The sequence below is a fragment of the Eubalaena glacialis genome, chromosome 7, assembly GCF_028564815.1.
Source record: "Eubalaena glacialis isolate mEubGla1 chromosome 7, mEubGla1.1.hap2.+ XY, whole genome shotgun sequence".
NCBI lineage: Eukaryota > Metazoa > Chordata > Mammalia > Artiodactyla > Balaenidae > Eubalaena > Eubalaena glacialis.
This window is the reverse complement of record NC_083722.1, coordinates 69214423-69237520: the sequence shown is the minus strand read 5'-3', so window position 1 is coordinate 69237520 and position 23098 is coordinate 69214423. Positions and strand designations below refer to the sequence as shown.

Genomic DNA, 23098 nt, shown 5'->3' with positions numbered 1-23098 from the left:
AGACCCCTACTTTTGCTTCCAGGTCTGCTCTTTCTTGGCCCAGCACCTCCACACAGATGCACCTCTACATCTGGACAGACTCAGAGCTGGTCGCCCCACCTTGTGCCCCCCCCCAGATCTTCCCCAAGGGCTTTCCAACTGGGCAAGTCGATGGCCTGCATCCCACCCCAGGCCCTAGGCCATGATATGTGGGGAGCTGGGCTCAGGCCAGCCGGGGGAGACATTCCCGGTCCAGAGATGCCAAGACTTTCACCCGCAGCAGCTGGGCACCGGGCTTGTCCTGGCAGTGCAGAGTTGGGCCCACTTACCCCGCTCCAGCCTCCATGTCCTCCCCCGCCTCCTCTGTCTTTTCTTCCAGACACTGGGCCTAGCTGGGGCTTCCCTGGGAAGAAGCCCTGAAGCCTGAGGAACTCCATACCTGTATTTTAAAAATTGCAACCCCAGGCCATTTCCTCCCGCAAGCCTTTCTGGATTATGCCAGGCTGGCTGGAACCTGCCCCTCTGCAGGCCTCAGGCCTGTGGCAGCCACTCTGGGAACTCCCGTGGGGCTCACGATAATTCTCTCTTAACTTCTTCTTGGAATCTTTCTATCAGACCCCTCCACTCACCTGCCTCCAGATGTGCGCCCCTCACCTTCCTTCCGCCACCCAGAGCTTCCCCTCATACATGCTACCCTGAGAGGGTCCAGAGGGGGTCCCAGCCTGGAGAGCCAGCCCCGCCATGGAGAGACAAAGGGGCGGGTTACTCACCCGAGGGTCCTGCTTGGCTGATGGGGGTTTGGGGTCTGTGGCAGGTGCGGCCTAAGGGGCTGTTGTTCCTCTTGTTGTTTGGGGCTGGCCTTGCTCTGCCGGCTCCGTCAGATGCCTTCTCGCCGCCCTGGCTCCAGGTCTCTGTCCCCTGCCAGCCCCAGCAGCTGCCTTTATCTGGCTGGTTAGTGGGTGGGCCAAGGTGGGGGCGGGTGGGGGGAAGCTCAGTTCAGAGTATGAAGTGGTTCCGTTATTTTTAGGGCTTGTGGAAGTTAACTGGTCTGTCCCGGGAATCAGTTACATGTGCCTTCTGCTGGGGAAGGGAAGAGGAGTGGGGAGGGGAGAGCTTCATTCATCCCGGTCTGATCAGAGGATTGGGGTCAGTGACTCAGCCATGGTGTGGGGTGCGGCTATCCCAGACTGTTTTGAGGGCATGAGTAAGGAGGGGCATCTGACACCTGAGTGGCCCAGCTCCCACCTCCCTACTCCAGACCAGCCTCTGATTATTCCTGACGTGTGCTGTGTGTCCATCTTGCCAGGAGACTGGAGGCCCCCTGAGGGCAGGCCTGGGGCCCTCCTCCTCAGTTCCTGGCCTGGAAACCCCTGAGAGTAAGGCCCAACCCTCCTTCTCCCCGACTCCCTCTGCACTAAAGATTTCCCCTCTCTCTTCGATCCCTCCACAGCACAGGTATATTCAGCCCTGAGCGCACGCAGCTGGGTCTGGGGGAAAGACATCTGTTTCCAGGCCTCAGTTCTTCACTGAGTCCCTGATTTATCAGGGAATTCCACAGCATGGTTCTGTGGTGTTCACAGCAGATTATCTGGGTCCTTGTTTACTTTCAGGCTCTTGCCTCTGACTCAGGGCCCAGGCTTTCTGGGAATGGAGGGGAGGGGAGGGGAGGGGCGGCACACGGGGAGCTGACTCTGGGGTTATTTCTGACCCTGGAGTCATCAGCTTCCCAGTCACAGAAGGATTGGGAGGTGGGGGTGGGTCATGCCTGCCCCTCCTTTTCTGCCCAGAGTCCAAGGGGCTTAGTAGGCTCAAGAGATCCTGGCATTTTGGCCAGGAAGGGCGGTGTGGTAAGGGGCGTCAGGGGACCACGCAGAGCACACGCAAAGGAGGCATTTTGCCCAGGCTCCGTGTTGCAGGCCCTGCAGGAGCGTTCTGTTACCTGGCAGAACAGGATCTTCCTTCTGGCATCCGGCATGCCCTCTGGTGCCAGGGAGTGACACCAGGCACTGCTCACTGTTTCCATTGAGTCAATGTCAGGCAGGCAGTGGTGGCCTGGGGGCGGGGAGAGGGGCATCTGGAAGCCCCCATCCCTGACCTCTTCCCTCTTGCTGCTTTCCCTGCCCCTCCGCCTGCTCCGTGGACTCCTGGCTCTCCCTGGGAAGAGCAGGGAGACGTGCGTCCTCTCAGGCCAAGGAAAGAGGAGCCTCAGTGCCTGCCTTCTAGAGTGGTTTTGAGACTTGAATGAATTCACGTATGAGAAGGTTTTGTGAGAGTGCTTAGCACATGGCATGTGCTGTAGAAGGGCCTGCTGTTACTACATATGTAAGAAAAGCACCTAGAAGGAACCCACTTTTGTACTCACCACAAGTGTGATAACTCATGGTAGAAATTTCTCAGGCCTCAATATTAAGAAAGAGGCTTTTTATGACCGCCTGATTTTTTTTTTTGTTTTCTGTATTTTTAAATTTATTTTTAGTTTTGGCTGCATTGGGTCTTTGTTGCTGCACGCAGGCTTTCTCTAGTTGCGTCGAGCGGGGGCTACTCTCTGTTGTGGTGCGCGGCTTCTCATTGCAGTGGCTTCTCTTGTTGCGGAACACGGGCTCTAGGCACACGGGCTTCAGTAGTTGTAGCACATGGGCTCCAGAGCGCAGGCTCAGTAGTTGTAGCACATGAGCTTAGTTGCTCCACGGCATGTGGGATCTTCCCGGACCAGGGCTCGAACCTGTGTCCCCTGCATTGGCAGGCGGATTCTTAACCACTGCGCCACCAGGGAAGTCCCGGTGTTTCCCTCTTTGCCTTGGCTCTGAGGAAGCTCAGAGCTAAAGTTTTAGTCTTCTAGCAAGTAGACTTTGTGGGCTCTCTCCTGTGTAATGAGGGTAAGCAACTGTCCCTGTTGCCTGTCTGAGGGGTTTCCCAGAACAAGGAACTTTCAGTTTGAAAACTGGGAAAGTTCGAAGAAAACCAGGATGAGCTGGTCACCCTATGTGTAATGATCTAACAGTATCACATCATCAGGGTGTCAGTGACAAGGCCATTAAGGCAATGAACCAGGCATTATTTATCAGAATATCTTTGGTGGAGATGCTGTGAATTTATCTTTTTAAGCCCCCTCAAATCATGTGGGGAACGAGGCTGGCAATAAATAATTACACTGAGGTTGAATGGCTGTGCTTATTAATTGATCTGTCAAAAGGCAGAGGGGCCCTGGGGGAGGGGGTAGGAGGGAAGGGTGTCATTTTCCAGTGATTACAGCCCCCCTTCTGGAGCTTACTGCTTTCCAGTCTTGAGGGCACATTCCTCTGTCAGTCCATCCCTCTAAGTGAGTGGGGCTCTGCTAAAGTTGGGGATTAGTCAGAAGTTCATGCCTGTTTCCCAGGAGAACTGGTACTCAGGCAGAGCTCAGAGTGAGCAGCTGGCAGTAGACTCACCAGAAGTTTCAGGAGAGTCAGAATGCAGGAATGGTTAAGAGCCAGACTGCCTAAATTTGAGTCCTATCTGTGACACTTATTAGCTGTGTGACCTTGGCAAGTTATTTACCCTCTCTGTTCCTCAGTTTCCTCACCTATAAAATGGGCATAATAATAGTGTATACCTCAGAAGGTTGCTGTGAGGAATACACATTTATTACACACACACACACACACCCCCCCATACACACAGAGCACATTTGCAACAGTGCCCAGTATATATAAGCTCAATTAATGAGTAAGCTCCATATATCTTCCCCTGGATCCTTGCCACCCCCAGCTTTCCCAGGTCCCAGATCCCAGTGTGTCCTTTTGGTCCAAAGACAAGTGCCCTTCAAAGCACTGGCTGGCAGTCCTGGCTTCCCTCCAGCTGGGAAGCAGACACGGTGTCAAGGGACAGCTCTGGGCAGGCCAGGCTGGGTCCTTTCCAGGGCTGCGGGAGACAGGTCGGCTCAGCCTCTTGACAAAATCATCTGAACCTAGAGAAGGCACTTCCTGCTCTGCTTGGGGGTCAGCTCAAAGCTGGACAGATTTGAGGGCACAGTCTCTACCCTCCTCCCATAGGAATGTCATGACTGTGGCATGAGGGACAGCGAGGTATGGTTTCTGAGTGTGGGATCTGGTGTCAGACTGCTGGTATCAAATCACCAGCCTGTCTCTTCCTATTTATACAACCTCTGAGAGTCCTCCAGCTCTCTGTATTCTAGTGTCTTAGTTTGGGATCTTCCAATAGCAGAGCCTGAGAGGAGCATTTGGGTGCAAGTGATTTCACTGGGAGGGGAGGAAGGTGGTGAGGGAGTAAAGAAGTGAGGAGGGGAAGGAAAGCAGATTACTTCTGTGGACAGCTGGGGCTGGATACCACTGGGGACCCTCTGGGAGCTGGTGTAGAACACGCCTCACCCAGGGTGAGGAAGCTGGGGTAGTTATCCACCCTTCCTCACCGCACTGGTTGAGGGCTGTCCCAGAAGCACTAGCTACCCTGGACTTCCGGTCTGCCCCTCAGGCAGAGAGATGCGCGTGTTTGAGGTTAGGACTCTGTGAGCCTGTACAGGGACTGCCCACTGAAGCTGCAAGTGACCCCTGGGAGATGTGAGGGATCCAGGGGCACTAGCAGCATCTGTTACATTAACTTCTCCTACCTGTGAGATAATAATGCGCCTATGTCATGCGGTTGCTTTGAAGATTTAGACCAGTGCTGCCCAGTAGAAAAACAATGCAAGCCACATAAGGCATTTAAAATTTTCTAGTAGCCACATTGTAAAAAGAAAAAAGAAAAATAACATTAATTTTAATATTATATTTTATCTGACTCAAATTTCCAAAATACTATATGTACATGTATCAATAAAAATTAATGAGATATTTTTACATTCTTTATTTTGAATTGAGCCTTCTAAATCCAGTGTATATTTTTTTCCTTTGAAATAGACTTTGTTTTTTTGGAGCAGTTTTTAGGTTTGCAGAAAAATTGAGTGCAAAGTACAGAGTTCTCATAGATCCCCCTGCCCCCACACAGTGCACAGCCTCCTCCACTATCAACATTCCCACCAGATGGTATATTTGTTACCATTGGTGAACCTACATTGACACATCATTGTCACTCAAAGTCCATAGTTTACATTAGAGTTCATTTTTGGTGTTGTACATTCCGTGGATTTGGACAAATGTATAATGACATGTATCCATCATTATGGAATCATTCAGCGTGGTTTCACTGCCCTAAAAGTCCTCTGTGCTCTGCCTATTCATCCCTCCCTCCCCTCTAACCCCTGGCAACCACTTATCTTTTTACTGTTTCCATAGTTTTGTCTTTCAAAAAATGTCATATAGTTAGAATCATATAGTACATAGCCTTTTTGGATTGCCTTCTTTCACTTAGTAATATGCATTTAAGGTTCTTTCATGACTTTTCAGGGCTTAATAATATTCCATTGTCTGGATGTACCACAGTTTATTGATTTACCTACTGAAGGATGTCTTGGTTGCTTCCAAGTTTCGGCAATTATGAATAAATTTGCAATAAACATCTGTGTGTAGGTTTTTGTGTAGACGTCTGTTTTCAGCCCCTTTGGGTAAATACCAAGGAGTGTGCTTGGTGGATGGAATGGTAGAGTATGTTTAGTTTTGTAAGATACAGCCAAACTGTCTTCCAAAGTGGCTGTACCAGTTTTACCTTCCCACCAGCAATGAATGAGAGTTCCTGTTGCTCCACATCCTTGCCAACATTTGGTGTTGTCAGTGTTCTGGACTTTGGCCATTTCTATAGGCATGTAGGGATATCTTGTTGTTTTAATTTGCATTTTCCTGATGATATATGATGTGGAGCATCTTTTCATATGCTTATTTGCCATCTGTGTATCTTCTTTGATGAGATGTCTGTCAAGGTCTTTGACTCATTTTTAAAATTGGGTTGTTTGTTTTCTTATTGTTGAGTTTTAAGAGTTCTTTGTATATTTTGGATAACAGTCCTTTATCTGATATGCCTTTTGCAAATATGTTCTCCCAGTCTGTGCCTCATCTTCTGATTCTCTTGACATTGTCTTTCACACAGCAGAACTTTTTAATTTGAATTCTGTCACCAACCTGAATGAGCTTGGAACAGAAGTTTGATTTCCAGATGAGTACTAGTTTCAGCCTTAGGATTCCCTGAGCAGAGAAGCGAGCCCTGCTGTGCCAGACTTCTGACCTACAAAACTAGGCTTACAAATGGGTATTGTTTAAGCCACTAAGTTTGTGGTATTTTGCTACACGGCTACAGAAAACTAATAGAGAATGGAAACTGGAGCAGTTGAGGGAGGGAGGGCAGGAGACCATGTCTGTCCACTTGTAACATCGCCCAGCCAGCTCAGAGCTTGGCCCAAGCATTCTCTACTGAGTGGCTGGCTAGGGGATCCTAGGTAGCTGTGCTTAGTACCCCCAGGTCACCACCAGAGAGCTTCAGAGCATCCCCGAATCAAGCAATCCTGGTTAGGGAAGAAGTCAGAGCAGGAAGAGCCCAGAGTCTTTCCTTCCTCACATTTTACACTTGGGGAAACTGAGGCTTGCAGCAGAGCCTGGATGCTTTGGAGTGAAAGGAGCAGGTTTCAGACCGTCCTCCTTTGGTTCCTCAGCTCCACCACATCCCAGCTCTACAACCTTGGACAAGTTGTGTTAGTGCTCTGAGCCTCAATTTCCCTGTCTGTACAGTGGGTATGGGATGCTTTAGATATAGGCAGATGAAAGAAAGGTATTCCAGGCAGAGGGAAGAGAATGGGCAGAGGCACAGAGGTGTGCATGGTGTGACTTGAGGGCAGGGTGGATGGGCAGAGGGTGGAGGTTGGTCTTGGGTGGCAGGCAGGGCTAATCTGTGGATGCCAGGCAAGGAGTTTAGGCCTCATCCTGAAGGGTTTTAACCAGAGGCAATTTGGGTCACAGGAGGCTGGTGATGAGGGCCTGTCATAGTGGCCCACGTTCTGAATGATGAAGATGTTAGTGGTGGCAGAGAGGAGGGGAGGAGGGGCTGGTTGGAGGGATGCCGAGGGGGTAGACTAGACAAGACCTAAAAGAGCTAAAAGATGCCTGAGTGCCTGGTGCATGGTTTGAGGGAGCAGACTGACAACTATTCAGTGGACTCTGCTGTGAGGAGAAGGAGCACTCAGGGGTGGTCCCCAGCCTTCTGTCTTGGGGACATGAGTGGGTGGGGATGCCATTCCCTAGGCTGGGTGATGGGCTTGAGGGGAAGGGCAGGGAGGTTGACAGAGAGGGGAGACCACAGCTTGACTTTGGACAAGATGAGCGTGAGGTGCAGGGTCTCCATGCAGAGCCCGTCTTCAGGGGCTGGATGAACGGATCTGGAGCTGGGAGAGAAGACTGGGCTGGTGACAGAGGCCTGGTGGCCCACTTGTGTGCAGGTGGGAATCGAGGCTTTGAGGGAGGTGCTCTCCCAGGAGTCTGTGAGGAGAAGCGGGCTCAGGACAGCCCTGGGGAAGGTGGACTGTAGAGAGGTAGCAGAGGAGAAGCAGCAGCCGGGGGGAGGCAGGGGAAAATCTGCGGAGAAGTTAGTTATGGAAGATGCTGAGGGAAGGACGTACTTAGAGGAGGGAAGAGATTGACAGTGTACAGTGCTGTACAGAGTGAGATATGGAGGGGAAGGGGTTGCTGGATTCCATGAGGGTGCCCTTGAAGACTTTGGCCAGAACAGCCACAGTGCAGTGGAGGAAGCCACACCAGGCCGTGGAGGGTTGAGCGGGGCTCGGGGTGAGCATGTGGAGATCAGGGAGAGAGAATTCTGGTAAATAACTCCTCTGGTCTTCACGGTTCTTACTGGTCAAATGGGAATCAATATAGGAGTCAGGGTTGTTGTTAAAACCCAAACCAATCAGCCATCAGGAAAGCGCCCTGTAAACTGAGAAAGGTGATGGCAAGAGACGGGTGCATCCTTCCAAAGGCAGATGGGGAAATGGAACGTTGGAAATGGCTGGCAAGGTCCCCAGTGACCAGAAGGTGGCAGCACCTCATCAAGTGACACTTCATCTCAGAAGTCCAGGCACTGCATTTCGTCATTTCATTTATTTATTCTACAAGAATTTTTTGCACAGCTACTATGTACTGGGCCCTGGGTTAAGCACTGGAGAATTTATCTACCTATCTATCTACCTATCTATCTAGATCTCCTCACAGAGCCCGCATTTTTGTTAAAGAGGCAGATTACACAGATAAGTGAATTATCCTCATAACTGTCAATCAACCCTCTTTATCAACAAAGCTTTTCTCTTCTCCAAGTTGCAGGAGAAACTTTCTAGAATGTTGACATATATTCCTTCCTCTTTGAACAAAAGGTACTAACAAAACTTGAGTTCATTTACTGGGTCCACCGCTCTGTGATGTGTTTGCTTATTCATGGGACAGATTGGATGTATTTTCCAAAGATGGCTAGTCCAGTATCTCCCGTCCTATATGAATTCCTTATACTGTGAATGTGACATTCCTCCAGTTTGAGAGAAAGCAGTCTCTGTGCCATCCCCTAGAATCCGGGTGACTAGAAAGGATACTTTATGACTTCTGAGGTTGGGTCATTAGAGACAATCCAGCTTCCACCTTTATCTCTTCTCCTGCCCTATTTCTGAACTTAAGAGTCTGGAAGGGTCAGAACACTTGAAGGGCAAACTGGGCAGCAGGGGAGGTGAGCTGGTGGGGTCCCAGCAGGCTGCCCTGGCTCAGCTTGGAAACTCAGTGAGGAAGGGAGGTGTGGCTGGCTTCCTCACTATTCCCTCTCCCTATTCTCAGCCCTCTTTACCCTTCACCGGTTCACGATGTCACTCCAGCCTCATTTAGGGTGAGGGGAGGAGAGGGAGGAGAGATACAGGGGCAGAAAAAGTGTTGGTGGTGCCTTCTGGGGGGCAGTCAGATGCCCAGATGCTGGCTCTTCCTCTTGTGGGCTGCTCAGCATTGGAGACACCACCTGAGGGTGCACCATCCCCTGATCAAGGTGGCACAACCTCAGGTCGACTCTGTGACCTCTCTCTATCTGCCCTGCCAGTGGGGCTCACAGCAGAGCTTAGTGGCCCGCTTCACACTTGCACCCCAGTCAGCTCCAGGGAATTCAAACCATGCTCTCTTGAAGCCCCCCTATCAGACTTGAGGCGGGAGGAAGAACAGCCCTTTCCTTCAAGAAACCCTCTTGGGAGTTCCCTGGCGGTCCAATGGTTAGGACTCCGTACTTCCACTGCAGGGGGCATGGGTTCAAACCCTGGTTGGGGAACTAAGATCCCGCATGGTTTTGCACCTGTAGGGATTCAAAATTCACCTCAGCGGCATGAAGATTCTTTTAAAATAATCTTTTATCTTATTTTTATTATTTATTTATTTTATTTATATATTTTAATATTTATTTATATTATCTATAATTTTTTTATTGGGGTATAATTGCTTTACAATGGTGTGTTAGTTTCTGCTTTATAACAAAGTGAATCAGCTATACATATACATATATCCCCATATCTCTTCCCTCTTATGTCTCCCTCCCTCCCACCCTCCCTATCCCACCCCTCTAGGTGGTCACAAAGCACCGAGCTGATCTCCCTGTGCTATGCAGCTGCTTCCCACTAGCTATCTATTTTACATTTGGTAGTGTGTATATGTCCATGCCACTCTCTCACTTCGTCCCAGCTTACCCTTCCCCCTCCCCGTGTCCTGAAGTCCATTCTCTACTAGGTCTGAGTCTTTATTCCCGTCCTGCCCCTAGGTTCTTCATAACCATTTTCTTTTAAAATTTCCATATATATGTGTTAGCATACGGTATTTGTTTTTCTCTTTCTGACTTACTTCACTCTGTATGACAGACTCTAGTTCCATCCACCTCACTACAAATAACTCAGTTTCGTTCCTTTTTATGGCTGAGTAATATTCCATTGTATATGTGAGCCACATCTTTATCCACTCCTCTGTCGATGGACACTTAGGTTGCTTCCACGTCCTGGCAATTGTAAATAGTGTCGCAATGTACATTGTGGTTCATGTCTCTTTTTGAATTATGGTTTTCTCAGGGTATATGCCCAATAGTGGGATTGCTGGGTCGTATGGTAGTTCTATTTTTAGTTTTTTGAGGAACTTCCATACTGTTCTCCATAGTGGCTCTATCAATTTATATTCCCACCAACAGTGCAAGAGGGTTCCTTTTTCTCCACACCCTCTCTAGCATTTATTGTTTGTAGATTTTTTGATGATGGCCATTCTGACCGGTGTGAGGTGATACCTCATTGTAGTTTTGATTTGCATTTCTCTAATGATTAGTGATGTTGAGCATCCTTTCATGTGTTTGTTGGCAATCTGTATGTCTTCTTTGGAGAAATGTCTATTTAGGTCTTCTGCCCATTTTTGGATTGGGTTGTTTTTTTGATATTGAGCTGCATGAGCTGCTTGTATGTTTTGGAGATTAATCCCTTGTCAGTTGCTGAGCTAAAAACATCTGAACAAACAGCAGTCACAGAAAAAAACCTGATCTCAACTTCTTTTGTAGATTTAAGCAGGACCTCCTGGAAAATACAGTTGGTATAAATCCTCTCTGGCAGGTTTACGGCCAGAAAGGAGACTAACCACTATCACAGGGATGAGTAATTGCTTAAACAAACTTTATCTGAAACTGTCCTACCTTCCATTTATTCTTCCACAGAAGCCCTTTCTCCCTCCTTTCTTCTCGTTAAGTGGGTTTATAAACCTTTATCTTTGGATGTCCAGGGAGCCAATTCATCTGAAGCCTCCCTGGTAAATAAACTTTGTCTTCTCTCCTGTTAATCTGTCTGTTGTTAGTTAATTCACAGGCCCCCAACCACTGAACTTAAGCTGGTAGAGGGAAATTTTTTCCTCCCAACACATTCTTCTTTTGACAAGAGTATGGGTGACTGTCTAAGATTTTCTATCTGGTCCCAGAGTGTGTCCTCTTGCTCTGCCAATGTCACTGTGTAGCAAAGTGTTCGCTCCTTCTCTCCCTCCCTGTCTCTCATGCATGTTAATTGGACTAGAAGAAGGGATGGGGGAAAAAAGAACATATAAGAGAGGATACCACTAAATTTATTGCTTATTTATAGAAATAATTGTACCTCCAGTTTAGTCACCGACAGTGAAGAAGGGCTCATGTGCGCTCGGGAGCAGCTGCACAAAAGGAATACTTTCTTGGTTCCAAAGCAATAATGACTAGGAAAGTGGGTGAATGACACTTGTTTTCATTCAGTCTGGTCTAATTGCATTTGAGTGGAATGTAAAATGTTACCAGGTGGCTGATTACACAGTGACTGGACCAAAAAAAAAAAAAAAAATCAACATCTTCTGTATTAGTCAGCTGGGCTGCCACAATGGAATACCATGGACTAGGTGGCTGAAACCACAGGAATTGATTTCTCACGGTTCTGGAGGCTGAAAGTCCAAGATCAAGGCATCTGCTGATTTGGTTCTTTGGTGAAAGCCACCTCCTAGGTTGCAAATGTCCACCTTCTCCCTGTGTCCTCACATGGTGTGGGGGAGAGAGAGAAGGAGAGCTCTGGTCTCCCTGCCTCTTCTTATAGGGACACTAATCCTATCAATGGGGTTCCATCCTCATGACCTCATCTAAACTGAATCACCTCCAAATACCATCACATTGGGGTTAGATCTTCAACATACGAATTTGGGGAGACACAAACATTAGTCTATAACAACTTCTCTACAAAGAAAGACTAACCAGTCAAAAAGTATTATAATGAATCCAATGCAAAATGTTTGTGTTGACATGTGTCATTTTTGTTTTTCTTCCTGTTGTCTTTTGTTGGACTTGCTAGCAGATGTCAAACCCACCTTCTCATTCTGTTCATTCTGCTCCTGCCCCTGCCTGAGACTTACATGTTGAGTACTCTGACAGGAGAATCAGGTGTAGAAAAAATTCCGTGTTTCAGTAGATAACTATGCACCATCTGCAACATACCTTTCTGGGTCTTCAGGTTCTAGCCCTGTTCATTTTTGTCCCCATTTGCAATTCATCTCAACATTCCTTTACCATATAAATTTGTGCTGTTTTGAGCTTTCCTTGGAATCGGTTATAACATCTGCCTGGTTTTCTCAGATCATATGAGTAAAATAAATTCCTCAACATGCGTTCATTTTTACTTCTGTAATGAGAGTCATGGTTTTACCTTCTGAAAAGTATCTTTTAACACAGGGAAGCCTCTGGGGGGAGAGGTGGAAGGACTTAGCTCCCAAAGAAGAACTGCCTGAATCTCTGAGCCTGCGTCTTTCCTGATCTCAGGTCATGGCCACCCATCCTTCTAGATGCTCCAGCCTCCAAACATTGAGGTCATTCTTTTTTTATTTTTTATTTTTATTTCTTTTATTGAAGTATAGTTGATTTACAATGTTGTGCCAATCTCTGCTGTACAGCAAAGTGACTCAGTTATACACATACAGACATTCTTTTTTTTATATTCTTTTCCATTATGGTTTATCACAGGATATTGAATATAGTTCTCTGTGCTATACAGTAGGACCTTGTTGTTTATCCATCCTATATATAATAGTTTACATCTGCTAATCCCACACTCCCAGTCCTTCCCTCCCCCTTGGCAACCACAAGTCTGTTCTCTGTTTGTGAGTCTGTTTCTGTTTTGTAGATAGGTTCATTTGTGCCATATTTTAGATTCTGCATGTAAGTGATATGTGGTATTTGTCTTTCTCTTTCTGACTTACTTCACTTAGTATGGTAATCTCTAGTTGCATCCATGTTGCTGCAAATGGCATTATTTCATTCTTTTTTATGGCTGAGTAGTATTCTATTGTATATAGGTACCACGTCTTCTTCTTGTTTTTTTTTTTTTTTTCGTTGCATTGGGTTTTTGTTGCTGTGCACAGACTTTCTCTAGTTGCAGCGAGCAGGGACTACTCTTCTTTGCCGTGCGGGGGCTTCTCATTGTGGTGGCTTCTCTTGTTGCAGAGCACAGGCTCTAGGTGCACGGGCTTCAGTAGTTACAGCACGTGGGCTCAGTAGTTGTGGCTCGCAGGCTCTAGAGCACAGGTTCAGTAGTTGTGGCGCACGGGCTTAGTTGCTCCGTGGCATGTGGGATCTTCCTGGACCAGGGATCAAACCCGTGTCCCCGGCATTGGCAGGCAGATTCTTAACTACTGCGCCACCACGGAAGTCCATGTACCACATCTTCTTTATTCATTCATCTGTCGATGGACATTTAGGTTGCTTCCATGACTTGGCTATTGTGAATAGTGCTGCTATGAACATAAGGGTGCGTGTATCTTTTTGAATTAGAGTTTTGCCTGGGTATATGCCCAGGACTGGGACTGCTAGATCATATGGTAATTCTATTTTTAGTTTTCTGAGGAACCTCTACACTGTTTTCTATAGTGGCTACACCAACTTACATTCCCACCAACAGTGTAGGAGGGTTCCCTTTTCTCTACACCCTCTCCAGCATTTATTATTTGTAGACTATTTAATGATGGCCATTCTGACTGGTGTGAGGTGGTACCTCATTGTAGTCTTGATTTGTATTTCTCTAATAATTAGTGATGTTGAGCATCTTTTCATGTGCCTACTGGCCATCTGTATGTCTTCTTTGGAAGACATATTTAGGTCTGCCCATTTTTCAATGGGATTTTTGTTTTTTTGTTGTTGAGTTGTATGACCTATTTGTATATTTTGGAGATTAAGCCCTTGTCTGTCGTATCATTTGCAAATATTTTCTCCCATTCCATAGGTTGTCTTTTTGGGTTTTTTTATGGTTTCGTTTGCCGTGCAAACACTTGTAAGTTTGATTAGGTCCCATTTGTTTATTTTTGTTTTTATTTCTATCACCTTGGGAGACTGTTAAGGTCATTCTTGACTCTTCTCTTTCTAGCACCCCTGCATCCTACCCTGTGGTAGGCTTAACAATGGCCCTCTGAAGACATCCACATCCTAATCCCTGGAACTTGTGAACATGTTACCTTACACGGCAAAAGAGACTTTGCCGACGTGATTACAGTAAGGATTCTGAGATGGGGAGATTATCCTGGATTATTGAAGTGGTCACAATATAATCAGAAGGAAGATAGGAGGGTGAAAGTCAGAGAAAGGAGATGTGAGGATGGAAGCAGAAGTTGGAGTGATGTGCTTTGAAGATGGAGGGAAGGGCCACAAGCCAGGGAATCCAGGCAGCCTCTAGGAGATGGAAAAGGCAAGGGAACAGAATCTCCCCCCAGCGCCTCCAGAAAGAAGCAGCCCTGACAGCAAATTGATTTTAGCCCCCAAAGACTCTTTTCAGACTTCCAGCCTTCAGAACTGTGAGAGAACAAATCTGTGTTGTTTTAAGCCATTACATTTGTGGTGATTTGTTACACTAGCAATAGGAAACGAATGCAAACACCATAGCAAATTATGTTGCTTTTTTTTTTTTTAAAGGATTTCTCTGTATTTTTTTTTAATTAATTAATTAATTTATTTATTTTTGGCTGTGTTGGGTCTTCGTTTCTGTGCGAGGGCTTTCTCTATTTGTGGCAAGCGGGGGCCACTCTTCATCACGGTGCGCGGTCCTCTCACTATCGTGGCCTCTCTCTCTTGTTGCGGAGCACAGGCTCCAGACGCGCAGGCTCAGTAATTGTGGCTCACGGGCCTAGTTGCTCCGTGGCATGTGGGATCTTCCCAGACCAGGGCTCGAACCCGTGTCCCCTGAATCAGCAGGCAGATTCTCAACCACTGCGCCACCAGGGAAGCCCTATGTTGCTTTTATCTTCAAAATGCAGCCAAGATCTGACCACTTCCCAGTTGTGCCACTGGTATCCTGGGCCAAGCCAGCTCCATCCCTTGCCTAGGTTGAAGCAAAGGCCTGCTTACTGTCTTCCCTGTCTACACTGGCCCTCCAGCCTTTTCTGCCCTCTGGATACAGGATATGAGATTTCTATATGCTGACCTCTGGCGTTCACCCTTGGCATTGTCTTTCTCTGATGCTTCAATGGCTCCAGCAGCAGCATTCATTTCCACTGCCCCTGTAATGACTATATGCACCCTCTAAAGTCCTGATACATTGCACCCATCAGCGCATCCTCTTCCTCCACATATCATCCCAGTTCACCACCACTGACAGTTTTGACATTTGCACTGCCACAGGTTGCCAGGGGCTATGCATCCTTAACTTAGAACCAGCAATGGGGTTCTCGCTGCCAGTCAGCTGACAGATAATCAGCTCCAAAATCCCATGTCCAGAGTCTGCTTTCTCAGACCGCTCCTGGTATCAGCTGTTGCAGGTCAGGTTCCCTAGGACTCAGGCTCTAAGATGCAGATTTGCATGCCAGAAGTTTTTGGGGGAGTGCTTAGGGGATCAGTACCGGTGGGAGAGGGACAGGAGGAGATGTACTCCTGTGAGGAGTGGAGCTGACACTTGAATTGCAGTGCAGTTGCAACAAAGGTTGCAGCCACAACAAGGATCACGGCGGCCAATCCTATGAGGAGCTCTGGAGCTGGGGTAGCTTTTCTGAGTTGTCTACATTTTCTGGCCACTGATTACCTTCGGCATTAACCATGCTCCCAGCCTCACTGTGCTGTCACTTTAGCCTTCTTTCTATTCATTCGCCCAACAAATATCTATTGAATATTTACTATGGACTAAACAATGTTCTAGATCAGGGGTGCATAAACTGTGGCCCACAGGCCAAGTTATGCAGCTGCTTGTTTTTATAAATGCAGTTTTATTGGAACACAGCCACATGTATTTGTTTAAATATTGTCTATGGCTACCTTTGTGCTATCATGGCAGAGCTGAACAGAGACCATATAGCCCACAAAGCCTAAAATATTTACTTTTTGATGCTCTACAGAAAACGTTTGCTGCCATCTCTTCTAGATCTGTGCTGATGTGTAAACATACATATGTGTATATATTTATAAAAATAGTAAATTTTACTTACTTATATATGTATATAAAGTGAGATTCAGATTGGAGCCACATATGTAATGTAAAATTTTCTAGTATCCATATTAAATAAGCTTACAAAATAGAAACAGGTGAAATAAATTTCAATAATATATTTTATGTAACCCAATATGTCCCCAATATATTTCAACTTATAACCAATATAATAAAGTATCAGGGGAATTCTTTACATCCTTTTTTTTATACGATGCCTTTAAAATTCAGTGTGTAGTTTACACTTAATTTGGGCTAGCTACTAGTCAGGTGCTCACTCACCATAAGTGGCTAGTTGGTTCAGTATTGGATGGTGCAGTTCTAGAAGCAGGTGATACGGTGAACACGCAGTGAATAAAGCAGACAAAATTCCCACCCCCGTGGAGCTTACATTCCTAATGGAGAGGAGAGACGACAACCAATCAAGTAAAATGAATTTTATGCCTGATGGTGATAAGTGGTGATGTGGATTCTTGGGGCAGAAGTTGCATGTTTAAATTGGGAAGGTCACACTGAGAAGGTATGTGGTGAAGAATTAACCTCACCCAAAGGGGGAGTCTGGCCTTTTCCTCGTCTCCTGGTTGGTGTCTCTAGGCCCCTGTAGGAGTGTCTTTGTTTGCCTGGGGGCAGGGGGGGGGGGTTTGGCCACTGGACAGTCTGACAGTGTGATTTATGATGGGGACTTTGGGTCACACTTTGTCAGTTCTGAGCTCCAGGTCAGCTGGAGACTAAAGCTATTAGCCGCCCTCTGGGAGGGGCTGGCGACTGCAGGTCAGCTACATGAGCAGCACGTGACGAAAACCCACTAAATACCCTGGATACCCAAGGCTTGGGTGACCTTCCCTGGTTGACAGTGCACTGTGTATTGTCACATTTTGTGGCTGAGAGGATGTCACGCATCATCCATGGCTCTACAGAGAGACAACAGGGAGCGTCTGTTTGGACCTCTTATGGGCTCTGCCCTGTGCCGTCCCTTTGGCTGATTTCATTTGTATCCCTTTCCTGTAATAAACCTTAACCATGACTATGTCAGCTTTCACTGAGTTCCATGAGTCCTTTTAGCAAATTATCAAACCTGACGATGGTTAGGGGGAGACCCCTGAACTTGCAGTTGTTGTCAGAAGTGAGGGTGGTCTCTTTGGGGACTGTTCTCCCTAACTGTGCAGTTGGTCCTAAACGCTTTGTGGACGGTGACATCTGAGTAAAGACCTGAAGGAAGTGAGGGGACAGTGGGAGGCCGGGGACTGGAGCAGGGTGGGCAACGGGGAGAGTGGAAGGAGATTCTTTCTCTACTCACTATTTTGATAAACCACTTTACATAGGTACCAAAATCTCCTGTTTTAAAAGTACAGCATTGGGATTAAGGTTGAGGTTAAGATTTAGGTTAGGGTAGGGTATTGGGATTAGGGTGAGTTGTAGTGCTTTGTTTTATTTAGTCTAGGATTAGAGTTGGGATACGATTAGGGTTTAGCCTTCAGTGTTAAGTATTCCATGCTAGGACATTTATGGTTATAGTTAAGATTAGCACTCCCATGGAGTGTAGCTCATGGAATTCGATATTGCTGGTTACATTTAGTTCCTGGGGTGTGCATTTCTATGAATTCTACTAAACAGCCAGGATATACACCCTCTTTTAAATTAATAATAGAAATCAGCTAAGTGTTTTAGAGATAGGATGAAGAAAATGTGTAACTTTAGAAATTATACCATATAATTCAGCCCAAAGAAAAATAAATTAAAATGAGGCAAGCTTCTGTAATAAAGAGACATTTATGTATGGAGCAATGATGAACAATGAAACTGGTTATTTATAGTTAAATCTAAATACTTCTGATAATATGAAAAAGGAAGAGGTTTGGTGTGAAAGATGAATAAGTAAGTAAGCATACCTATTTTTCCAATACTTCAAGCCATGTGGGAAAAGAAAGGGGAGAAGCTGTAGTGTTTAGAAGTTTGATGATCTGAGAGGTAAACAGTAAGCCCTTGTTTATACAAAAAGGGTTATAAAACTAATAAATGCACAAAGTAAAGACATTCAAACCTAAGGAAAGGTGTGCAACTAGGAGTAATTAAAAGTAAGCCTTATGGGAGTTCCCTGGTGGCCTAGTGGTTAGGATTCTAGGCTTTCACTGCTGTGGCCTGGGTTCAGTTCCTGGTCAGGGAACTGAGACCCCACAAGCCTCATGGCAGGGCCAAGGAAAAAAAAAAAAAAGGTAAACTTCTGTCCAAGAACCTTCTCCATTTATTCCCTTATTTTGTTGGAGTACATTATAAGTATTGATACAATGAAGGGTGTGTTTATTCCACCCTCTTGCATTGGTAATTGGCAGGGTCTGGAATTCTAGAACTTTGAAGGCTTGGTTTTTGTCTTCTAGCCCCAGGGGTTGCTGATGACCTTCTGATACTCTTTCCTTTGCAGGTGACAACTTTGACTGCTGTTACCATTTATTTTTTCATACCAAAGCCTCTTCATTCCTGGTTCTGAAACTTGACCAAGAGAAGTGTCTGCTTCTGGACCTTTTTCCATTTAGTCAAGTCAGCGCTGCAGGGTGCTTTCTGTTGGAAGAGTGTGTCTTCAGTCACCTATATTAATTAACCCAGCCCCTCATTTCAAGTATGAATGGGCAACAACTAGCCACCAGACGTTTCTGCAAAAGCAACAGCAAAATTAAGAAGGACCAAGATGAACAAACAGGAAAAAAAAAAAAAACACACCAGATATAATTCAGGGAACTGAAAGTGCTGACTGGCCTCCTCTAAATCCATGTGAATATTGAAACCCCAAGTGAGTGCTGGTCAGTAATCATCCTTCTTTTCTCTCTTCCACTCACGCCCTTCCTCCCCTAGATAATGATTTTATATCTTTACCTCTCTTTTTGGACCTCCAGTGTGGCCTCCCCCAGCCTCACCCTCAGCTGATTACCTTGACTTCCCTGAGAATTAGAAGATTTAGATGAGAATTCTCATAAGTTCCCACCACTTGATGTACTCAATTACCTGATCCGTTGCCCATGTACTCTATCTTCATTCATATTATATATGGAGTAATTGTCCCTACTCTTAGCTAAACCCAGCTTCTTCCCCTAAACCCTAGATCCCATCCCCTCTCTCCACCTTAAGAAGTAGCTTCACCACTCTCTCCCCTCTCTCCTGCATCAGCCCCCCCAACACTGTATCACCCCCAGCAGCATGCAAACACGCTCTTATTTTTCATATCTTAAAAAACAACAAACAGGGACTTCCCTGGTGGTCCAGTGGTTAAGACACCATGCTTCCAAAGCCGGGGGTGCAGGTTCAATCCCTGATGGGGGAACTAAGATCCCACATGCGTGTGGCGTGGCCAAAAAAAAAGTATTTGTCAAAACAACAACAACAACAACAAACAATCCTCTGCTTCTGCCTCTGGCTACTGCCTTTCTTCCTCGCTTTGCAGGTAAACTTGTTGAAAATCTTGTCTATACTTGTTGCCTCCGATTCGTCATCTCCCATTCTCTCTTTATCAAGATTTTGCCCCCATCATTCTACCGAAACAAATCTTGTCTCCAGGACTCAGTCCTTGAACCTCTTCTCTTTAATCTACACTCTTCATGAACTTCTTTTATCTTTTTAGAGGCCATCTACATACAATATACAATATCTACATCCCTAACTTCTCTCCTCTGATCTTCTATTTAAATGCTTATCTAGGGGCTTCCCTGGCAGTCCAGTAGTTATGACTTCGCCTTCCAGTGCAGGGGGTGCAGGTTCCATCCCTGGTTGGGGAGCTAAGATCCCACATGCCTCGGGGCCAAAAAATTGAAAACATAAAACAGAAGCAATATTGTAACAAATTCAATAAAGACTTTAAAAATGGTCCACATAAAAAAAAAAATCTTAGAAAAAAAAATGCCTATCTAACATCTTCTTTTGGATGTCAAATAGACACCTCATGTTTAGCAAGTCCAAAATTGAGCTCCTGATTCCCGTCCCCCCTCTAAATGTCTCCTCTGGCAGTCCGCCTCCTCCTCCAGTAAATAATAATTCAGGTCCCCCCCCCAGTACTCCAAGGACATGAGAATCCTCTTTTCCTCACGTGACACATCTCATACATTCTATTGCTATATTATATACCCATTACATATCCAGAATATGACATCTGATAATCACCTCCTCCTGGCTCATGCTAAAATTATTTCACACCTGCACCTTCTGGAATAATCTCCTAACTAGAATATCCAGTTTGCTTGGTACTTTCCCGGTTTTCGGTTTTCTGTTTTTGCGCTGAAAGTCCTGTCTCAGGAAATCCCCCAACCCTGGGGCAAACCAGGATAGTTTTTCACTGTACTTCTACCTGGGCTGTTTCTTCCATGGCCTCCCTACAGTCTATTCTCAATGGATCTAGGGTGATCCTTTTGAAAGGCAAATTTTATCATGTCACTTCTCTGCTCAGAACCCTTCAGTGGCTCCCCATACCACTCAGAAAAGCTATTGCTTTCAGTGGCCTACAAGACTGCAGGGTCCATAAGCTTGTGGACAAAGATAGAGAGTTGATTTTGAGCAGGCTGATGTTGAGGCACCCAGGGAATGCTCAACTGGCAATGTCCAGCACTGAAGGAAGGATTGAGAGCATATTTTGTTGGTAAAACAAGAACAGATGGTTATGGAAAAAGTTGCAAGAAAGAATTCTAGGAAATTATAAATATTAGTTAAATTGAAAAAAAATCAATAGTAGGACTGAGAGATAAAATTGCAGAATCTCTCTCTGGGGATACCAATGATAATCAATAAATAAGTAAAATACATAAAATTTGCTTATGTATTTTTTAAAATACAAAATATAAAAAATATATAAATTATATATTTGCAACATGATGCCCCAAACTCCCAAAATCTTCACTGTGTATCTTCCCAAACCAAGGACACTCTTCTACATAACTGGCATACAACCCTCCAAATCAGGAAATCAGAAATCAGCATTGGTATAACACTGACATCCAATCCAAAGATTCTGTTCAGATTTCACCAATTATCCCAACAAGGTCTCTTTCCTGTTTGGTCCAGGAGCACACTTTGCACTTAATAATCACATCTCTTTAGTCTCTTTCAATCTGGAACAGATCCTTAGTCTCTCCCTGTCTTCACAACCTTAATAGTTTGAAGGAGTACAGGATTTTCATTCTGTAGGCTAAAGCTCAGCCTGGTTTCATCAATGTTTCCTCAGGACGGGACTCAGACATGCATTCTTGGAAGGAATATACAGAAGTGATGCTGTCTTCTCCTCACTGCATCGCATCAGGAGGCTCGTGACGTTGACCAGTTCTACTGCTGGTAATGTTAATCTCGATCACTTGGTCAGTTCAGTGTCTGCCTGGTTTCTCCACGTTAAGTCATTATTTCCCTTTTTGTAATTGATAAGTATTTTATGGGAAGATACTCTCAAACTATGCCAATATCCTACATTTCATTAAATCTCTATTCATTTGATTTATTAGACATTGATGATTCTTGCCAAAATTAACTACCATTATAGTGGTTACCAAATGGCCATTTTCTGTTACCATCACTCCTGCTACGTTTATTAGTTGGCATTCTACTATAAGGAAGAGATGTCTTTTTTCCATCATTTATTTATATCAGTGTAGGCCCATGGAATACTATTTTATTCAATGGATTTAATCCATTATTATCATTATTTATTTTTATATCAAATCATTCCAGATTTGGCTAGCAGGAGAGCCTCATCAAAATTGGCTCCTGTGGGGGAGGAAGGGATAAATTGGGAATTTGGGATTAATAGATACACACTACTATATATAAAATAGATAAGCAACAAGAACCTACTGTATAGCACAGGGAACTATATTCAATATCTTATAAAAATCTATAATGAAGAAGAACCTGAATATATATATACATATATATAACTGAATCACTTTGCTGTTCACCTGAATCATTGTAAATCAACCATACTTCGAAAAAAAATTTAAAAAAACCAAAATTGGCCCCTTTGAACTTCAGCTATGTCCCCATAATTTTTTGAGCAATTCTTTACTTTCTGGCACAAGAAAATGTTCCAGGCTTATCTTGTAATTTCCCTGCCTCAGCCTTGCAATTCGCTATTTCTCCAAGGAGTTCTGGAGTGGAGAATGATATTTGGAAACTAAAATCTGGGTATTTGGTTGCTTACTGCTTCTGGGGTTCATCAATTGTAGTCCTTCTCATGTACAGAGGTGGAACATATATGCATGTAAATGTGTGCATGTGTGTGTGTACCCTACATACTACTATAACTATTTCTATATCTATCTATTTATGTTTTAAAGGCCCATGAATTTGCCCTGGTACCTCCAATTCCATCAATATGTCAGGGTTATTTTTAGCCTTTCCCCTTTCCTTCTATGTAACTTCCTTCTCTGCGAACAAGAAAACCTTCTTTCATTGTCTTCAATATGGTTATTTATGTACTCAATCTCTCTGTCTGTAAGTAATTTCTCTACCACGTTGGTCACCTCCTTGGCTCCCAGACCCCTCTGCTGCTACCTTTGTGGCCACTACCATCCCCAAGAGAAGTAGAGGAAAGGGATGGGGAGGAAAGAAGAGGGAAGGGAAAGGAAGAGAAAACTAACTTATTTAGGAAGGAAGGAATATACATTTTTTAAAGTTCTCTTTTTAAACGTCATTTAAAAAATTCCTTCTGGAAATTTTTCTTTACAGTATGAGGCAGAATCTCTCTGTTTTCTCCCAAGCATAGCAATTAGTTATATTTGTTGAAGAATCTGTCCTTTCCTCTGCTATATTCACAGTTCCTTTGGCTGTGGTTTGTATAAGGACACACTCAAGAATGCAAGGATAGTTCATGCTTCACATCGGCAGCAATACAGGAAAGTAAGAAGCGAGGGCACTCTCCATCTCTCAAGAGCCGAGTAGTTTCTCATCTCTCATGAGCCACAGGACTTATTCATTCTGCTGCTTCTCTCTGCCTTCTTCTTTTCAGCAGCTTCCTATTCTTGCATGTGGGCCCCATGACCACCAGCCTGTTTGTCTGACTTGACCACAGGGCTGCACACCATTATTAGCTATAGAGTCTCTATGACGCCCAAGTTTTGAGAGGGATAATCTGCTTGTCTCCATCCAGACTATAGATTGACTCATCTTGGGTCTGGGGTCTGCCTCTGGTCCAATTACCTTTGGTTAGGGTGGGGAACAAAGTTACAATAGTTCCTGGGGAGGCCCCTACAGGGCTGGAGGTAAGATGAAGCAGTTTCTCTAATTGGGTCA

At 45.1% G+C, this 23098-nt stretch overlaps 1 long non-coding RNA gene across 1 annotated transcript in view; it reads left to right on the top strand.

Annotated features, from left to right (window-relative positions):
* Window positions 1–21090, top strand: part of LOC133094652 (uncharacterized) — a 35018-nt gene extending 13928 nt beyond the window's left edge. The window contains exon 3 of the long non-coding RNA XR_009701485.1: window positions 21042–21090. This is a non-coding gene — a long non-coding RNA (uncharacterized LOC133094652). The remainder of the gene's footprint in view (window positions 1–21041) is intronic.
* Window positions 21091–23098: the final 2008 nt, after the last annotated feature.